The sequence below is a fragment of the Lagenorhynchus albirostris genome, chromosome 5, assembly GCF_949774975.1.
Source record: "Lagenorhynchus albirostris chromosome 5, mLagAlb1.1, whole genome shotgun sequence".
Lineage (NCBI taxonomy): Eukaryota > Metazoa > Chordata > Mammalia > Artiodactyla > Delphinidae > Lagenorhynchus > Lagenorhynchus albirostris.
In genome coordinates, this window is record NC_083099.1 from 22,838,875 (window position 1) to 22,860,153 (window position 21,279).

At 40.1% G+C, this 21,279-nt stretch overlaps 1 protein-coding gene across 7 annotated transcripts in view; it reads left to right on the forward strand.

Moving 5' to 3' along the window:
* The window catches only part of SLC9A9 (solute carrier family 9 member A9), a 658,568-nt gene that overhangs the window by 76,112 nt on the left and 561,177 nt on the right, over positions 1-21,279 (forward strand). For 5 of the 7 annotated variants that reach the window (XM_060149673.1, XM_060149670.1, XM_060149672.1 and 2 more), the window contains one exon: positions 10,479-10,561. The exons of 1 other annotated variant lie outside the window; for it this stretch is intronic. The gene's annotated coding sequence lies outside the window, so the exon portion shown is untranslated. Of the gene's footprint in view, positions 1-8,239; positions 8,303-10,478; positions 10,562-21,279 lie in introns of those variants that run through there. One more of the 7 variants, XM_060149677.1, reaches the window with a different exon arrangement.

A 21,279-nucleotide genomic window follows, 5' to 3' on the forward strand; every position in this document is an offset into this window, starting at 1 on the left:
CACAACAACTGAGCCCGTGTGCCACAACTACTGAAGCCCACATGCCTAGAGCATGTGCTCGAGAAGCCACCGCAATGAGAAGTCTGCGCACCGCGACAGAGTAGCCCCCGCTCGCCGGAACTAGAGAAAGCCCGCGCACAGCAGCAAAGACCCAACACAGCCAAAAATAAATAAATAAATTTATTTTTTTAAAAAAAAAAACTATATTACAGGGTATGAAGAAAGGAACTAGCATTTTCTGGAGCTCATTTAATTCACCGTGTACCTTATGTATGTTATTTTATTTAAGTGTCGGAACAACTTCTATGATAGGCATTAATCACAGACACCACAGAAAGTTTCGACATAGCCAGAGTGGTTCAGGCACTCCTTAATTGCCATTTCTTAGAAATGTAAACCTCTGTTTTATATAACATTCTCTCCCTCTGATATCTTTATTAATGTTTTTGTTGGTATCTTTGAATTTTTCTTTGCAATACTTCTAACATAGTAGGCCCTCCAAAGGTTCAGCAAATGGAGTTGGAGTTATATGCCATATACTACCAAAAACTGCCTTTACGGAGTACGTAAAAAGCTACTTTGTATTCAATCTGCATATTGTAGCAATGGCTTTTCATTTTTTATGGACCATGAACAGAATAGCAATCTTGATGTCTCATCCAACTTGTTAAAAGGAGCATTTACCTGTCTGTATATGTCTGTGCGTGTATAACTCTTTTGTTTTGGAAAATGACAGTGACTGTGATGACTCTCTGCAAATCACTTAAGTGACTGCTGTATAATTAGCAATCATTTCTACATTGTACACACAAAGATGCCCACTTGATTTTAACCCACTGCTGCTGTTTGTGTGCTGTTTGTTCTTCTCACTGTAGATGGCAACCCACCACTTAGATTTACTTTCAGGCAGATTATTTTATGAGACGGTTGGCATCTCTTGCCCCAACAGCTTCTCATGGTGCCACACTTGTTCATTTAGTAACTATTTATGAAGCACCTGCTGTGTGGGCTTTGGTGTTATTGGGCTTCAATGAATTCTAAGCATTGCCTTGAATTCTAAGCATTTTTCACATGGGACCTTGATTTTTCTGTTAGTTACATGAAAATCTAAGTTGCTATAACAAAGAAGCCAATAAACTAGAGGATTAAAGAAAATTATTTCTCTTATCTAGTGGCCCAGGGTGTGTTGCTGAGCTGCTATGCACCATATGGCTATTCAGGGACCCAGCTTCCTTCCCTCTGGCTTCCACTGTAGGTTGTCACCCTCATTTGCATGGTCAAAGGTGGATCACAAGCACCAACTTGTTCCAGTTCACAGAAAGGAAAAGTGGGAAGGAGGCTATTTATAAGGCCCAGGTCTGGAGTGACATCATTTCTGTTCACACTCCATTGTCACACCTGGATGCAAAGAGGCCTGGGACTCAGTAGCCCATAGCTAAGTGGCCACATATGCAGGTACAACTGCATTCACATGCAGAAAGGGAAGAGTGGAAATTTGTCTGTTACAGCCTCAGGACAGTCAGGGCTTCTTATGCTTTGAACTTTGTTTTTGAGCAGTGTAAGTCACTGCCTTTTTATGATCACAACTGCAGAGCTATCCTGAGGCCTCACTTTTGGAAATAAACGTTTTTTTTTTTTTTTTTTGCGGTACGTGGGCCTCTCACTGTTGTGGCCTCTCCCGCTGCGGAGCACAGGCTCTGGACACGCAGGCTCAGCGGCCATGGCTCACGGGTCCAGCCGCTCTGCGGCATGTGGGATCTTCCCGGACCGGGGCACGAACCCGTGTCCCCTGCATCGGCAGGCGGACTCTCAACCACTGTGCCACCAGGGAAGCCCGGAAATAAAGGTTTTGATGACCAGCTTCTCTAGAATTTCATGCTGGTCCAGGAAAATGACATTTTTCTTCCCCATAGTTGATGTAGCACCTTTCCCTCATCTATTATCTCACTTTCCTGGACTCTTCCTGATCCCAGATCACCCCAACTCTACCACATCTCATTGTTCCTGGAACTTGCTTGCTCAGAAATCTATTATCGTTAAAGTTAATCCTTGTGGCCAGATAATTTATTAAAATATTTACTGAGATATTCATTTGTGTTTTTGTTTTCCAATTTCAGAAAAATCAGAGAGGTGCTTATGTTTTTGTTTTTGATTCTCTAAAAGTTTTTGAGCATCTATTTATTTAATTGAGATATAATTGAAATATAATATTTTATTAGTTTCAGATGTACAGCATGATTCAATGTCTGTATGTATTGGGAAATGATCACCACATTAAGCTTAGTTACCATCCTTTACCATACATTGTTACAGAGGGTGTTTTTCCCTGTGATGAGAACTTTTAAGATCTACTCTCTTAGCAACTTTCAAATGTGTAATATGGTATATCAAACTATGGTCACCATATTTTGTGTTACATACCCATGAGTTTTTTACTTTATAACTAGAAGTTTGTACCTTTTAACTCCCTTCACCAATTTTGCCCACCTCCCATGCCCCACCTCTGGTAATCACCAATCTGAAATCTATATCAGCTCACTTGTTTTTAGATTCCACATATAATTGAGATCACACAGGATTTGTCTTTCTCTGTCCGACTTATTTCACTTAGTATAATGCCTTCAGGATAAGATGTTATTCTTTTTTATGCTTGAATACTGTCTCTTTTATATATACCACATTTTCTTTATCCATTCATCCATCGACAGATGAACAGTTAGTTTGTTTCCACATCTTGGCTATTGTAAGTAATGCTGCAGTGAATATGGGGATGCATATATTTCTTTTTTTTTTTTTTTTGTGGTACGCGGGCCTCTCACTGTCATGGCCTCTCCCGTTGTGGAGCACAGGCTCTGGACGCGCAGGCTCCACGGCCATGGCTCACGGGCCAGCCACTCCGCGGCATCTGGGATCCTCCCGGACAGGGGCACGAACCCGTGTCCCCTGCATCGTCAGGCGGACTCTCAACCACTGCGCCACCAGGAAAGCCCCATATATTTCTTTGAGTTAGTGTTTTCAATTTTCTTTGGATAAATACCCAGAAGTGGAATTGCTGGATCATATGGTAGTTCTATTTCTAATTTTTTGAGGGATCTCCATACTGTTTTCCATAGTGGCTGCACCAATTTACGTTCCCACCAACAGTGCACAAGTGTTCCCTTTTCTCCACCTCCTTGCCAACACTTGTTACCTTTTGTCTTTTTAATAATAGCCATTCTAATAGGTGTGAGGTGATGTCTTATTGTGGCTTTGATTAGTATTTCCCTGATGATTAGTGATGATGAACGTCTTTTCATATGGCTGTTGGCCATCCGTATGGCTTCTTTGGAAAGATGTCTATTCAGATCCTTTGCTGTGCAAGACACTTATGTGTTATGTTGAGTGTTTATTTTTTGATTATAGCCAGGCCTATTCCTTCCGTGGCCTTGAGTTGGAGTGGGGTGCTATATTGAAGGCTAAAACCAGAAATTACCTAAGTTCTTGCTTTCAAAACTTTGAGTTAATTGAATGCATTGTGCTAGGTCAGTCTTTCTCAAAATGTAGCCTCAAATCAGAGTCACGTGGAGGATTTGTTAAAACACTTCCTTCTGGTCGTCTACATCGAGATTCTGATAATTTCCATTTCTAACAAGCTCCCCCAGTACTGCTGCTGCTGCTCTCAAGATCACACTTAGAGAACCCCCGTGAGAGAGGTAAGGTAGGAAGGAGAGTGTCCTAAGAATACTTCAGAAGCAGCATAAGAAAGGAAAACAATTTCCTCAGGCTGAGAAGGCGTCAGAGGCCCCAGGGACCTGAGACCTACTAGATGTCAGACAATGGCTTGCATCGGAGTCTCCTGCCTTCTCCCAAAGAGGAGCAGTGCCCCTGCCCTCAAAGGACACGTGGGCTTTGCTAACGCACATAACAAAGAGGGACCGAACTCCTGGCTGCTTCTCACCCTTTGAAATGTTCCTCTCTGTGTAAGATCCCCAGGACTTTCCCATGACCCTGGTGAGTGGACCTAATAATGCTGAGATTGAATTTTCCAACAGCTCTGACCAATCAAGACGGAGATTGAATTATGATTTGAATAAAGAAAATGACATTCTTGCACATCTGGGGCTACAGGGTAAAATTCCAACATGCTTCATTGACTAAGTTGTTTTCAGGGATTGGCTTAGGGCACTAACCCTTCTCTTTATACCTGTACATCTTTCCAAGGCCACAGGGAGAGTACTTCAAAAGGTCACTTATAAGCCCTGTGATTTAGCTCTGGAAGAGGACTGGGGCAGGAGGCCAAGATCATGCCCATGACTCTGCCCATCCAGCACTGCCAGCACAGCTGTTCTGAGGTTATGAGCGAGGGGACCTGGTACCCCAGTTCAGCTGACCTCCATTTTATCTAGACCTTAGGGCTACACTGAGCTGCTGCACTTCTATAAACACGTTTTCATTTAAGCAACAGTGGAAAACTTTTGCAAAAATTACTATTGTTCCTCAATTCTCCCAAACAAAAGGCCATTTTGTATAAATGGCCAAGATGTTTAAAACAAAAGTTCTCAATCAGAAATGTTTACTCTCCAAATGTTATAAACAAACTCTTTTTCCATACACTTACCCAAATAACGTGTTTATTGGGACAAAGTGTCTTCTGAGAAACTTGTCAGGGAAATCTCCAGAGTATCTGGAATATTTCATATAATGCTCTACTTTGTCCATTCAAAATTACCCTTCATTTTGGCTTTGGCCTGTTCTTTATTGACTGAAGTTCTAAGCATAGCCAAGAATAATGTCTGTTTTCTGAATTATTTTCTGGCCATTTTCACAGAAACATGAAAGGAGTTGGTCATTATACTTAAAGGACCTGAGAGTAGAAAGAGAAGGTGACACAAATAAGGTTTATAAATACTTATCAGGTATTGACAGTGAGATAAACCACTGTGAAAGAAAGTGGAAAATGTCCCTATTACTAAAGTGTGGTGTTCACACTGTATCATTAATTCATATCCTGCTGTGTCCAGACCACACAACTATTTGACACAGAGCTTGCCAAGTTTAGTCTAAGACTAAGCTTCACATTATTTGTGCAGTGGCCCCAGCTCCTCACTTTCTGCACATAGATGAACTCTGTCAAGTCACATAATATATGGCTCTATTGGGTGTTCTATTAGGTGTGGCATGAATGGAATACAACATGCAGCACCCCTTCAAAAATGCAACACTAGATTATTATTTATCTATTATTATAGATTGGGCCTGATACATTTTTGGTAGTTATAGAAATTGATAGCTATAAAAATAATCAAACTGCATACTGGGGACTGGTATTGCTTCACAGTTCTAATTTCAAAATAAATTAGTAAAAATATCAGCTTTTGCTGCTGTAAATGCACCATGGGATCCAAAACAGGAAAGGGATACTGTGTATAGGGGGCAATTCCAAGTCAGCCTCTATCCACTGTCATTTCAGGTTCTGTCTTTTTTGGTTAAACTGTAGAGAGTTCTTATATTTGCCATTTGCTAAGATGTAGAGAATTCTTAGACACTGTGCTAGGAAATGTGCATATATTTCTCATTTAATCCCTACAGTAATGCTATGAGGTTGATACTTGTTTTAACTCAGACTGGCATAACAAAATACAATAAACTGGGTGGCTTAAACAAGAATTTATTTCTCACAGTTCTGGAGGCTGTAAGTACAAAATCAAGGTGCCATCAGGGTTGATGTTTGATGAGAGCTCTCTCTTTGGGTTGCAGACAGCCACCTTCTCCCTGTGTCCTCACATGGCCTTTCTTTGGTGCATTTGGATAGGGAGAATGAGCAAGTTCTCTGGTATCTCTTCTTATAAGGGCACTAATCCCATTATGAGGGCCCCACCCTTATGACCTCATCTAACCTAATTATCTCCCAAAGGCCCCATCTTCTAAGACAATCACACTGGGCATTAGGGTTTCAATATATGAATTTTGAAAGACAGCATTTCAGTTCATAGCAGCACTATTATTATTTCCATTTTATAGTTGGAGAAATCAAGCTCTGAGAGGTTCAGTTAATCAGTGGAGGAGCCAGGAATTGTACCCATTCCATCTCCAAATTCTGATCTCTGGAAGACCATATGACTTTCATAGAGCCATCCTTGGGACAGTATCACTGGCTGATGTCAGTATCACCTAATCCCCCAGGCCTTAGCAGCTTGTTCTATAAATGAAGTTAAATTTCCACTAGATCTCTCCTTTCCTGCTCATTCAGGGTCTCATCCCTTTCAGATTGCAGCCCTCCAGTGCTTCTGGGAGATGGCAGGCAGATACCTCCTATGGGCAACTATAATTCAGCTTCAGTAAGACTGTCTCTCCTAAGGTACCTGTCCTCTCCATCCCCAAATACTATACTTCACACCAAGCTTAGATCCTGGAACCTTCAAACTTCATGACTTCCTACTGGAAATGTTTATTGAATGTCTTCTGTGTTCCTGGCACTGTGCTTCATTTACCACCATGGGTGAGACAGAATATAACTAGTGAAGTATTATATACATAACTACAAATTATGGTACATGTTTTAAAGTTTCAAACCTGTGTGTTACAGGGGGAAAAGTATATTTTTCTCCCTCTTTTTATGAATATATTAAGAAAAAAATCTAAAACAGAAGAAAAGGCAACAGGTAACTGTGTGCTTTATTCAAAATCATACTAGACAAGTGATTCTCAACCATGGGCAATTTTGTCCCCCAGGGTTATTTGGCAATATCTGGAAACACTTTTAATTGTTATGACTGGGAGGGAAGGTGCTACTGGTGTCCAGTAGGAAGAGGCAGAGATTCTGCAGAACATTAAGCAGACCACAGAATAACCCCCCCATGACAGTTATCCAAATTATGCAGCCCAAAGTGCCAGTAGTGCCAAGGCTGAGGAAGCCTGTACTCTAGAGCATTGTCTACCAAGCCTGATTAAGGGTCAGCTGTTGCTCCAGGGGACTATAACTTTGTTTGACTTTCTATTTACTATTGATTTTCTTAGACTATGTAAAGTTGGATGTTAACTTACAGAAGATTGATAAACTGCCAATGATTTCTGTCTAGTACAAAAGTTTTATTGTCCTAGTAGTCACTGACCATTTTTTAAAATCTAACTTTGAAATTTATTCCAGCATTCTTTTTTTTCCTCTGAATATATATACAATTGATGTTCATTGTTTGTGGTAGTTATGTTCTATAAGGTCACTCTGAACTCTGAATTAGTGAATACTGAACCATTGCTCCTAGAGGGAGTACAGGGTTAGGTTCCTTCGAGCTTCTGGTCACATTTTAATCAGTATTTAACCTTGATTTATATGTGTTTCTGCTTAAAGGGCAACTTATTTGGTATATGCTGTTGATTCATTAACATTGAGCTCACAGCCAGCAGCACCATAATTCGTGCTTGAACGAAGCTTATGTAACGGAGTTTCTCTGTGAGGCATATCACAGCTTTCTTGAGCTTAGAAGCGATAGATAGAATCCCAACACTGCATGTAGGACTTATTTTGAACAGTAAAATCACCAAGAAAAATGCAAAAAAAGTGGCAATAAATAGACCTCAAAAAGGACACTTATTTACAGTATGAGAGCTGAAACAAGAAGGCAGAGCATGCAGTTATTTGACCTTGGCTGGGAGCTTATATGTTGGGAGACTCAAATTTTTTGCCTCTCTGCACATGACCTCTGTGTGGCCTTGAACACTCCACAAATGACCACGAAAGTGCTGCAAGGCTTGATTTTGGGATTACAAATAAATTTTAGTGAGTAGATATGCAAATATGGAATCTGCGAGTAATGAGGATCTATTGTATTAGTCTCTCATGTTCTATTTTGAACCAGCTTTTCAAAACAGATGTTAGTTCCTTCATTACGGAATTAAAAAATTATTTGACACATGCTCACTATATTGGTATAAGAATTATGTTTTTAGCTTTTTGAAAATTAAAGTAGAAAATTTAACCCTTTTTAGGTGTCAAAATTTGTTATTTAGATAGACAAGTGCCCAGTGTCTTATGATGGTTTAGGGTGGTAGCTCTTCTGAGTTTATTTTAGGGACATGAGTCCCTCCCAGTCAAGTGGGGACTGGACCCAGAGACAAATGTGCATGGCAGATGACTCACTGTGTTCACAGTCTTCTCTCCCTTCAGGTGTTCCTGGCTAAGCCCCCTGTGTCTGGCATCTACTTCCCTCAGCATGAGTTCTCCCTCAGGAGGCTCTTAGTCCTCAGGGAAACAGGCTGCTACTGAGCCCACTGCACAATTTCCAGAAATGCCAGGCTAAACTCAATCTGGGACCCCAAGAGACAGGTGGGAAGCTGGTCTTTGAGGTCACAGCAAGGGTTAGCTGAAGTCAGGAAAGTTTCAACAAAGTTAAACCAAAAAGAATCTGAGAGAAGAGACTCTCCACAGAGTGAATTCTCACTGAAGGGACTGGGGAAATTCTCTTTCATAATAGAACTTTCTGGAACCTAAAGAAATAAGGCCCAGGGCCTGTAGCAAAATAAATGTGTAGCAACTTTCACATACAACTGAAAGTTTATCAGAAAATTAACATGTAAGAAGTCTTTGAAAGTAGGAGGTGCTACATTATATTAATGGGGCTGCTGAGAGGAAGGCTGATGTCTTGAGAACCAAAAGTAACTTTACAATCTCTGCATACCTAGAGTCCATGTGAGTTGTATTTTTAAACACTATTATACATTTTTTGCTTGGGGAGTTTTAAAGTTAAAAATAGTATTCAAAAAACTCAGCAAGAGATAAAGTAATATTTTCCTTTTTCTTTCCCTTCCCTTCCCTTCCCCCTTTTTGTCTTTAGCAACCTGAATCATCCTTATAGCCTTGTGAAAATTACTGGGGTGGGGGGGGTGTTTTCATCATTTACAGCAGTGGTTCTGTTACCGACCTGTCTGAGTCTGGGTCGGCCCCCAAGAAGCATTCTTCTGCCCAGTGTCAATCAAGTAAATAGAATGAGATCAAGCTCCATTCAGAAGCAAAGGAAAGCTTTATCCTTTGATCAAAGAATGGAGAGGTGCGAGCTTGACTCTAGAGTACGTGTTCCCTAGAGTACATGTTGGCAGGGCTTCTTTATAGGGTTCTCTGCTACGGAGGGAGGGATGGATGGAGTTCCTATGGGTCCTTGCAGTCATGTTGCTCACAGTGCTCCAGACTGAAGTATTGGGCACAGCATCTCTGCACACAGCATGCAGTGGCCACCTTGAACTGCAGTGTTGTGGGCAGTGCTTCTGCACATGGTCTGCCAATTTGGGGTATGGGGCGCAGTGGTTCTGTGCTGGGGATGCTAATCCATAACTTAGGTGTAAGATTTTATCCTCTAGATTCCATCTTATTCCCCCCACCTCAGTCCCCAGTGGGCTTGGTCTGTGACAGTTCTCAACCAGGAGGGATTTTTGCCCTGTAGGGGATATTTGGCAATGTCTGGAGATGTTTTTTCTTAAGGGATGGAAGGGTGGTTAGGGAGTGGTCCAAAATATCAATAGTGCCAAGGTTTTGAAACTAGTCTACCCAGGGGTCAGCAAACTTTGTCTGTAAAGGACCAGTTAGTAAGCATTTTAGGCCATACTCTGTTGCAACAACTCAACTCCGGTTGTAACGTGAAACTAGCCATAGACAACATGTAAATAAATGAGTGTGGCTGTGTTGAATGAAATTGTATTATGAACACTGTTAAATTAATTAAGCAAGGAAGCCATTAGGCTGAGGTAGCCCTAATGCTGTGACTGCCTACACAAGCAAACCCAAATCTAAGCCTATAAATACCACAAATGTACAAAATTGAAACCTAAGGCCAACCAATCGCAAACAGCCAACTAGGCTTTAAGCTGTACCCATCAATAATTTCCTTTCTTTGCTTCCACGTTCTTTTCTATAAAAGTCTTTCCTGAGCTCCTGTCAGCAGAGCTGTCCTTACCACTTCTGGTTTGGCAGTGCCCCATTTGAATCAATTTTTGTTCGAATAAACTCTTAAAATGTTTAATATGAATCGGTTTATCTTTTAATAACATTGAAATTTGAATTTCATATAATTTTCATATGTCATAAAATATGATTCTTCATTTGATTTTTTTCTTTTTCAACAATTTAAAAATATAAAAGAAAAACCATTTCTAGCCTGCAACCCATACAATAAAAAGTATTGGGCCTGATTTGGCCCATGGTCCCAGTGAATAGAAAGGTTTTTGCTTCCATCTCTTTTAAAGGAAGCACAGTACTTTAATTCAGCAAAACCATTTATTCTTTTCTTTTTTTTTTAACTTACAACATTTTACAGTATGATTTGTGTTGTGTGATTCAGTGATTCAGCTAAGAGGAGCTGTGTATGAAGAATAGCCCTTTTTATGTAAGCAGTGCTGTTGTGTTCCAGTCATTAAGAACTGAATTTTTAATAGGCTCATGGACTGAGGAAAATTATTCTTTTTCTTAAGTGTTTATGATTTGCTTATTTAATCTTTGTCCCCTTTTTTAGCCTTCTTGTCTTCTTTCGGCTCAGTACTGGATCTTCCGACTGAAGCAGACCCAATTTTCTGTGGGGCTGAAATTTCACCAGGGGTGAGTTCATTCAGATTCAGGGTCATTTACATTTCAAGTCTGCAATTTGATCTGATTATCACTGGCTGAAAAGAAACACTAAGGGCTTTTTAATGTGGGCTGAACTGGATAATCCATTCCAAGGGCTGGGTAAAACTGGGAGAAATTGGGAGTCTGGAGGGTAGTTGCTTTTTATTTCTCAGCAGGGGAATATCATGGGAGAGTTTTATAAACATTTTCCAAAGAACAACTGAAAAAAGCTTGAGATTTTTGCTGAAGAACGGAGGAGGGAGAAACACTTCCTGCCAGGGTGAAAAAGAAGGAAAAATGGAAAAGGAACATAAAGGAGTTATGGTGGAACAGGCTGAAATATGCCTAAGGGTGAAGGGCATAGATATAGTACTTCCAGTACTTTCTCCTTTCCTAAGTGGTGTAAAGAGTATCTGAAAAAACTTCTAGAACTGATAAGAGTTTGCTACAGTGCCCAGATATCATATAAAATATACAAAACATTAATTTCTCTAAGTTTACCTATTAGAAGACACAATATGGAAACAAAGGATCCCATTCTCAATGTCAACAAAAGACATAAAATAGCTAAGAATAAGCCTATCAAGAAATGTGTAAAGCATACATGACAGAAAACTACAATATTTTACTGAGAGGTATAAAGAAAAAATTGAATAAATGGAGAGGCATTTTACCAGTCAGGGTTCTGTCAATGAAGCAGAACCATTACGAGTGATGAAAGTCAGGGATTTATTCAAGGATTGGACCTTACACAACTGTGGGAACTAGTTGAGAAATCAATGTACAGCAGTTGTTTCTGCATCTGGTGCTGGCCTCATGTCAGCAGAGCTGGCAAATGGGAAAGAAAGATGGTCTTAAGTGGGGGAGAGCAGGGAAAGACTGGAAATTGCATTTCTTCTTCTTATCACCTCCAACCTCAATGTGAACCTGGCACATGAAGGTGATTCTGAGAGCTGGAGGAGGAGGTCCGGCATTAACTGGTAGAGCCATAGGTCCAGATGCTGCTTCATTTCTTCTCTTCAAATCTTGTACACATTTCTCTTGGCCAACGCTAACAGAACCATACAGGAGAGGAAAGTGAAGCATAGTTCCAGCTTAGCTAAGTTGACCATGTATAAAGCAACCATACATACTTTGTCTCTGGATGATGATGATATTGGTGATGATGATGGTGATGATGATAATAATAATAACAACAATAATAATATAGCAAATATGTACCATTAACTACATGTTAGACACTCTTCTAAGCATTTTACATTTATTAACTCATTTTAACTCTCACCACAACTCTCTGAAGTAGGTATGATTATTAGCCTTATTTTATAAATGAGGAAACTGAGCCTTGAGACTAGCTTGCCGGTGGCCACATAACTTGCAAGTGGTAAAGCTATCATTTAAATCTGGACAGTTTGGAAAGACCGTGCTTTTTAAAATGTCGGGTCTCGTCGGGGACTTCCCTGGTGGTCCAGTGGTTAAGATGCCACTCTCCCAATGCAGGGGACCAGGGTTCAATCCCCAGTCAGGGAACTAGATCCCACATGCCACAACGAAGATCCCACACGCAGCAACGAACATCCTGCGTGCTGCAACTAAGACCCAGTACAGCCAAATAAATATTTTTAAAAAATAAATAAAATGTCAGTTCTCATAAGATTAATGTATTTTAATACAATCTCAGGTAAAATCCCAATGGGCTGAGTATTGAGAATTTGTAAGATTTTTCCAAAGCTTTTCTTGAAGCCTAAACATGCGACTACATACAATAAAATTCCAATAATTGAAATAGCACATTTCCATAAGAATCAACAAGGCATCAAATATAGCTCTAAACAGAGCTTAATATACAAACGTAGAAAAGAAGATCTAGAACTTGACAAATGCACCCTTGCAAAACTGGCTTCTGGGTGGGGAAGAATCCAGTGAGACCCCCATCTCCCTGTGACTCACTGTGACTGTGACGTTGGATACTTTGCATACTTTCTCACTGCCATCCTGGGAAACCTGCCACATCAGCCCCTTTTTCTCCTGTGTACTTGAGAGCTGCCCTAGGCAGATAGGTCCCATCATTTATTCAACCATTTTTAGGTAATAAGTCACTCTAGTCACATTCAGTCATAGAAGGAGTAGTGGTAAGGGGCAGAAAGTTCTGACAGGCAGAGGTCCTCTGATATTCGCTCCCCCTGGCTGTCACAGATGTTTAAAGTTGGATTCTTATTATGCAAAAGTTTTTGGGGTGGGGGGTGGTTACCCTAACAGGCCCCTGCTGGATCCATTCCACTGCAGATCCCCTGAGGGGCAGAGTTCCTCCTGGCCTGGTTCTTGCCTCCCACCTTAGCCTCTCCTGAGGGCTGTTTTGCCTCTTTTTTCATAACTCTTGGGCAATGTGTAAGGTGACCAGCCACCCTGGTTTGCCTGGGACTGAGGGCTTTCCCAGGATATGAGACTTTCAGTGCTAAGACTTCGACAGGCCTGGACAAATCAGGACGATTGGTCACTGTCAAAGGTCCCTTTTAAACACCTCTGTACGACCGTGCCTGTCTGCATCGGCTCCTAAGAAATAAGCCCTTTTGTTTGTAATAACATCCCAAACACAGCCTTCTGAGGCCATGGATCACTACTGGTAAGTGACCTGAGTCTTACTCTGGTCCACTGTGTTCCCAAATACCAGGGAACTATGCACCAGGCTCTCACAGTGGCCTCCTAGAAGCCCCCAACTGGGATTGTGGTGAAAGGGAAGAGTCCCCAGTTTCTCCCTTCAGACTAGGTGTGGGACCCACACTGACAACTCTCTCTAAAGAAAGCTACCCTCCCTTGGCTTTTTCGTCGTCTGTCCTTGTAGGCCTTTCTCTATAGTTGGCTAGGGGCCACACACTGGTGTTTGTCATTTCTTTGCAGTGCTGCTGAGTCACTGAAGTTTAGGCATCCCACTTTGGAATGTAGAAGCACCTGCCATGCACTTTCTTTTGTCATGAGCTTTTTAGGCTTCAGAAAAAACTGTGATAAAAAGAATTAGAGTTTTAATATCAAGTTTCATAAACCAGAAAAAAAGAAAATTTCAGGGCAAGAGAGGATTATGAAGCATTAAAATAATTGATTTGATACATGGAATTGTTAAGTATCTGTACATCAAAAACTGTATACAAATTTAAAAGTTAAATGACAACCAGGAATATATCTCCAACAAAATAACAAATAAGAAGCTAATAAACATATTATGTAAAAAAAAAAACACTTTTACAAATAATAATCTAGAGTCCACCTCTCACCACCTGTACCCCACCTCCCCTGTACAAACCACTTACCAATTTCTGGGCCCAAAAGCATAGCAGTTTAGGCTAATGGATGCCTCTCTTGTCTGCCTATGTGCTATTCACTACCAGCAGTAGAATGATCCTTTAAAAATGTAAACAAGATCATGTCATTGCTCTACCTGAATTTTCTTTATGGCTTTCCTTACATTTAAAAATGAAATCCAAAGGCCTTACACGCCATGGTGCAGAAAGCCTCATGCCATCTGGTTCTGGATGCATTTCTGACCTTATTCACACCCTAGCCCTCTGTGAGAGCAGGAACTTTATCGCTATCACTCAGAACAGTGCTTAGCACAGAGCGGACCGTCACTAAATTTTTTTTGAATGAATGAATTAATGGATGGATGACTAGAAGAAAAAAGACCAATGAATTACGAAGAGTTTTTTTTAAAGAAAGGATACAGTTCATCATTGGCTAGTTGTTAAGGGCACTCTCATATACTGCTTGAGGACATGTATATTTAGACAGTATTTGGGGGAATAAAATAGTCTGAGATCAGGGATGCTGAATCCTCCAGCTCCGTTTTTCTTTCTCAAGATTGCTTTGGCTATTTGGGGTCTTTTGTGTTTCCATACAAATTGTAAAATATTTTGTTCTAGTTCTGTGAAAAATACCAGTGGTAGTTGGATAGGGATTGCATTGAATCTGTAGATTGCTTTGGGTAGTAGAGTCATTTTCACAATGTTGATTCTTCCAATCCAAGAACATGGTGTATCTCTCCATCTATTTCTATCATCTCTAATTTCTTTCATCCGTGTCTTATAATTTTCTGCATACAGTTCTTTTGTCTTCTTAGGTAGGTTTATTCCTAGATATTTTATTCTTTTTGTTGCAGTGGTAAATGGGAGTGTTTTCTTAATTTAACTTGCAGATTTTTCATCATTAGTGTATAGGAATGCCAGAGATTTCTGTGCATTAATTTTGTATCCTGCTACTTTACCAAATTCATTGATTGGCTCTAGTAGTTTTCTGGTAGCATCTTTAGGATTCTCTATGTATAGTATCATGTCATCTGCAAACAGTGACAGCTTTACTTCTTCTTTTCCAATTTGGATTCCTTTTATTTCCTTTTCTTCTCTGATTGCTGTGGCTAAAACTTCCAAAACTATGTTGAATAAGAGTGGTGAGAGTGGGCAACCTTGTCTTGCTCCTGATCTTAGTGGAAATGTTTTCAGTTTTTCAACGTTGAGGACAATGTTGGCTGTGGGTTTGTCATATATGGCCTTTATTATGTTGAGGAAAGTTCCCTGTATTCCTACTTTCTGGAGGGTTATTATCATAAATGGGTGTTGAATTTTGTCGAAAGCTTTCTCTGCATCTATTGAGATGATCATATGGTTTTTCTCCTTCAATTTGTTAATATGGTGTATCACGTTGATTGATTTGCGTACAGTGAAGAATCCTTGCATTCCTGTGATACACCCCACTTGATCACAGTGTATGATCCTTTTGATGTGTTGTTGGATTCTGTTTGCTAGTATTTTGTTGAGGATTTTTGCATCTATGTTCATCAGTGATATTGGCCTGTAGTTTTCTTTTTTTCTGACATCTTTGTCTGGTTTTGGTATCAGAGTGATGGTGGCCTCATAGAATGAGTTTGGGAGTGTTCCTCCCTCTGCTATATTTTGGAAGAATTTGAGAAGGATAGGTGTTAGCTCTTCTCTAAATGTTTGACAGAATTTGCCTGTGAAGCCATCTGGTCCTGGGCTTTTGTTTGTTGGAAGACTTTTAATCACAGTTTCAATTTCAGTGCTTGTGATTGTTCTGTTCATATTTTCTATTTCATCCTGGTTCAGTCAGAAGGTTGTGCATTTCTAAGTATTTGTCCATTTCTTCCAGGTTGTCCATTTTATTGGCATAGAGTTGCTTGTAGTAATCTCTCATTATCCTTTGTATTTCTGTAGTGTCAGTTGTTACTTCTCCTTTTTCATTTCTAATTCTATTGATTTGAATCTTCTCCCTTTTTTTCTTGATAAATCTGGCTAATGGTTTAGACAGATGTAGAAGTTTATTGTAGAGTTGCTCTTAATAGCTTTATTGGAAACAATCTTAAATGTTTATTAATAGATCAGGGGCTGGATAAATTATACTACATTCCTACATTGGAATACTAAGCAGCCTTAAAAAGACTGAGAAGGGGGACACCTTCGAGATGGTGGAGGAATAAGATGTGGAGATCATCTTCCTCCCCATAAATACATTAAAAATAAATCTACATGTGAACAACTCCTACAGAACACCTACTGAACGCTGGCAGAAGACCTCAGACTTCCCAAAAGGCAAAAAACTCCTCACATACCTGGGTAGGGCAAAAAAAAAAAAAGAAAAAACAGAGACAAAAGAATAGGGATGAGACCTGCACCTCGGGGAGGGAGCTGTGAAGGAGGAAACATTTCCACACACTAGGAAGCCCCTTCACTGGCGGGGACGTGGGGTGGGCAGAGGGGAAGCTTCGGAGACATGGAGGAGAGCGTAGCAACAGAGGTGCGGAGGGAAAAGTGGACAGATTCCCACACGAAAGATCGGTGCTGACCAGCACTCACCAACCTGAGAGGCTTGTCTGCTCACCCACCAGGATGGGTGGGGGCTGGGAGCTTAGGCTTGGGCTTTGGAGGTCAAACCCCAGGGAGAGGACAGGGGTTGGCTGTGTGAAGACAGCCTGAGGGGGGCTGGAGCACCACAGCTTGCCAGGAGGGAGTCTGGGAAAAAGTCTGGACCTGCTAGAGAGGCAGGAGACCTTTGTTTCGGGGCTCACAAGGAGAGGGGATTCCTTCCCATTGTGCCCACAGAAGTCAGAGCACCGCCTAAGCGAGCTTTAGGGACAGGCACCAGCCGTGGTTATCAGCTCAGACCCCAGAGACGGGCATGAACCACTAAGGCTGCTGCCACCAAGAATCCTGTGTGCAAGCACAGGGCACTATCCACACACCCCTGGGAGCCTGTGCAGCATGCCACTGCCAGGGTCCCATGATCCAGGTCCAGCTTCCCTAGGAGAACACATGGCGTTCCTCAGGCTGTTGCAACATCGTGCCAGCCTCTGCCTCCTCAGGCTTGCCCCGCATTCCAATCATGACTACCGTACCCCTCCCCTTCCCCAGCCTCAGTGGGCAGGAGAGCCCTAATCAGCCACTGCTTTAACCTGCTCCTGTCTGGGTGGGGAATAGATGCCTGAAGGTGGCCTACATGCAGAGGCGGGGACAAAACCATAGCTGAACCCCAGGAGCTGTACAAACAAAGAAGAGAAAGGGAAATTTCTCCATGCAGCATCAGGAGCAGCAGATTAAATCCCCACAATCAACTTGATAAAACATGCATTTTAAGAATACCTGAATAAACAACAAAAGTTCCCAAAATTGAGGTGGTGGACTTTGGGAGCAACTGCAGACTTGGGGTTTGCTTTCTGCATCTAATTTGTTTCTGGTTTTATGTTTATCTTAGCTTAGTATTTAGTGCTTATTATCATTGGTGGATTTGTTTATTGGTTTGGTTCCTCTCTTCCTCAAATCAACAAATGCTAAAGGAACTTCTCTAGGTGGGAAACACAAGAGAATGAAATGACCTACAATAACAAACCCAAAACAACTAAGAAAATGGGAATAGAAACATACATATCAATAATTACCTTAAATGTAAATGGATTAAAGGCTTCCACCAAAAGATGCAGACTGGCTGAATGGATACAAAAACAAAACCCGTATATATGCTGTCTACAAGAGACCCACTTCAGACCTAGGGACACATACAGACTGAAAATGAGGGGATGGAAAAAGATATTCCATGCAAATGGAAATCAAAAGAAAGCTGGTGTAGCAATGCTTATATCAGACAATATAGACTTTAAAATAAAGACTATTACAAGAGAAAAAGAAGGACACTACATAGTGATCAAGGGATCAATCCAAGAAGAAGATACAAAAATTGTAAATATTTGTGCACCCAAAATAGGAGCATCTCAATACATAAGGCAAATGCTAACAGCCATAAAAGGGGAAATTGACAGTAACAATAATAGTAGGGGACTTTAACACCCCACTTTCACCAAGGACAGATCATGCAAAATGAAAATAAATATGGAAACATAAGCTTTAAAACACACATTAGACCAGATAGACTTAATTGATATTTATAGGACATTCCATCCAAAAACAGCAGAAGACAAAAACAGCACTTTCTTCTCAAGTGCTCATGGAACATTCTCCAGGATAGGTCATATATAAGGTCACAAATCAAGCCTTGGTAAATTTAATACAATTGAAATCGTATCAAGTACATTTTCTTAGCACAACACTATGAGACTAGATATCAATTACAGGAAAAAATGTGTAAAAAATGCAAACACATGGAGGCTAAACAATACACTACTAAATAACCAAGAGATCACTGAAGAAATCAAAGAGGAAATCAAAAAATACCTACAAACAAATAACAATGAAAACACAATGACCCAAAACCTATGGGATGCAGCAAAAGCACTTCTAAGATAGAAGTTTACAGCAATACAGTCCTACCTAAAGAAACAAGAAAAATCTCAAATAAACAACCTAATCTTACACCTAAAGCAATTAGAGAAAGAAGAACAAAAAAAACCAAAGTTAGCAGGAGGGAAAATCATAATGATCAGATCAGAAATAAATGAAAAAGAAATGAAGGAAACAATAGCAAATATAAATAAAAGTTAAAGCTGGTTCTTTGAGAAGATAAACAAAATTGATGAACCATTAGCCAGACTCATCAAGAAAAAAAGGAAGAAGTCTCAAATCAACAGAAGTAGAAAAGAAAAAGGAGAAGTAACAACTGATACTGCAGAAATACAAAGGATCATGAGAGGCTACTACAAGCAACTGTATGCCAATAAAATGGACAACCTGGAAGAAATGGACAAATTCTTAGAAAAGTACAACCTTCTGAGACTAACCAGGAAGAAATAGAAAATATGAACAGACCAGTCACAAGCACTGAAAGTGAGACTGTGATTAAAAATCTTCCAACAAACCAAAGCCCAGGACCAGATGGCTTCATGGGCGAATTCTGTCCAACATTTAGAGTACAACTAATACCTAACCTTCTCAAATTCTTCCAAAATATAGCAGAGGGAGGAACATTCCCAAACTCATTCTACGAGGCCACCATCACCCTGATACAAGTACCAGACAAAGATGTCACAAAAAAAGAAAACTACAGGCCAATATCACCGATGAACATAGATGCAAAAATCCTCAACAAAATACTAGCAAACAGAATCCAACAGCATATTAAAAGGATCATACACCATGATCAAGTGGGGTTTATCACAGGAATGCAAGGATTCTTCACTATACACAAATCAATCAATGTGATACACCATATTATCAAACTGAAGGATAAAAACCATATGATAATCTCAATAAATGCAGAAAAACTTTTCTACAAAATCAACACCCATTTATGATAAAAGCTCTCCAGAAAGTGGGCATAGAGGGAAGCTACCGCAACTTAATAAAGGCCATATATGACAAACCCTCAGCCAACATCGTTCTCAATGGTGAAAAACTGAAACCATTTCCACTAATATCAGGAATGAGACAAGGTTTTTCACCCTCACCTCTATTATTCAATGTAGTTTTGGAAGTTTTAGCCACAGCAATCAGAGAAGAAAAAAATAAAAGGAATCCAAATCGGAAAAGAAGTGAAACTGTCACCATTTGCAGATGACATGATACTGTACATAGAGCATCCTAAAGATGCCACCAGAAAACTACTAGAGCTAATCAATGAATTTGGTAAAGTAGCAGGATAAAAATTCATGCACAGAAATCTCTTGTGTTCCTATACTGTAATGATGAAAGACCTGAAAAAGAAATTAAGGAAACACTCCCATTTACCATTGCAACAAAAAGAATAAAATACCTAGGAATAAGCCTACCTAAGAAGACAAAAGATCTGTATGCAGAAAACTATAAGATGCTGATGAAAGTAATTAAAGACAATACAAACATATGGAGAGATATACCATGTTCTTGGATTGGAAGAATCAACATTGTGAAAATGACTCTACTACCTATAGCAATCTGCAGATTCAATGCAATCCCTGTCAAGCTACCTGTGGCATATTTCACAGAACTAGAACAAAAAATTTTACAATTTGTATGGAAACACAAAAGACCCCGAATACCCAAAGCAATCTTGAGAAAGAAAACTGGAGCTGGAGGAATCAGCCTCCCTGACTTCACACTATACTACAAAGAATGAAAAATGTAAAAGAATGAAATTAGAACACTCCCTAACACCATACACAAAAATAAACTCAAAATGGATTAAAGACCTAAATGTAATACTGGACACTATAAAACTCTTAGAGGAAAACCTAGGAAGAACACTTTTTGACATATATCACAGCAAGATCTTTTTTGACCCACCTCCTAGAGTAATGGAAATAAAGATAAAAATAAACAAATAGGACCTACTGAAACTTAAAAGCTTTTGCACGGCAAAGGAAACCATAAACAAGACAAAAAGACAACCCTCAGAATGGGAGAAAATATTTGCAAACAAAGCAACTGACAAAGGCTTAATCTCCAAAATATACAAGCAGCTCATGCAGCTCAATATCAAAAAACCCAAACAGCCAAATCCAAAAGTGGGCAGACGACCTAAATAGACATTTCTCCAAAGAAGATATCCAGATTGCCAACCATCACATGAAAGGATGCTCAACATCACTAATCATTAGAGAAATGCAAATCAAAACCACTATGAGGTATCACCTCACACCGGTCAGAATGGCCATCATCAAAAGAATCTACAAACAATAAATGCTGGACAGGGTGTGGAGAAAAGGGAACCCTCTTGCACTGTTAGTAGGAATATAAATTGATATAGCCACTATGGAGAACAGTATGGAGGTTCCTTAAAAAACTAAAAATAGAACTACCATATGACCCAGCAATCCCACTACTGGGCATTATACCCTGAGAAAACCATAATTCAAAAAGAGACATGTACCACAATGTTGCACTATTTACAGCAGCACTATTTACAATACCCAGGACATGGAAGCAACCTAAGTGTCCACTGACAGATGAATGGATAAAGAAGATGTGGCACATATGTACAATGGAATATTATTCAGCCACAAAAAGAAGCAAAATTGAGTTACTTGTAGTGAGGTGGATGGACCTAGAGTCTGTCATACCGAGTGAAGTATGTCAGAAAGAGAAGAACAAATACTGTGTGCTAACACATATATAGGGAACTTAAAAAAAAAAAAGTGATTCTTGTGAACCTAGGGGCAGGATAGGAATAAAGATGCAGGTGTAGAGAATGGACTTGAGGACATGGGGAGGGGGAAGGGTAAGCTGGGATGAAGTGAGAGAGTAGCATTGACATATATACACTATCAAATGTAAAATAGATAG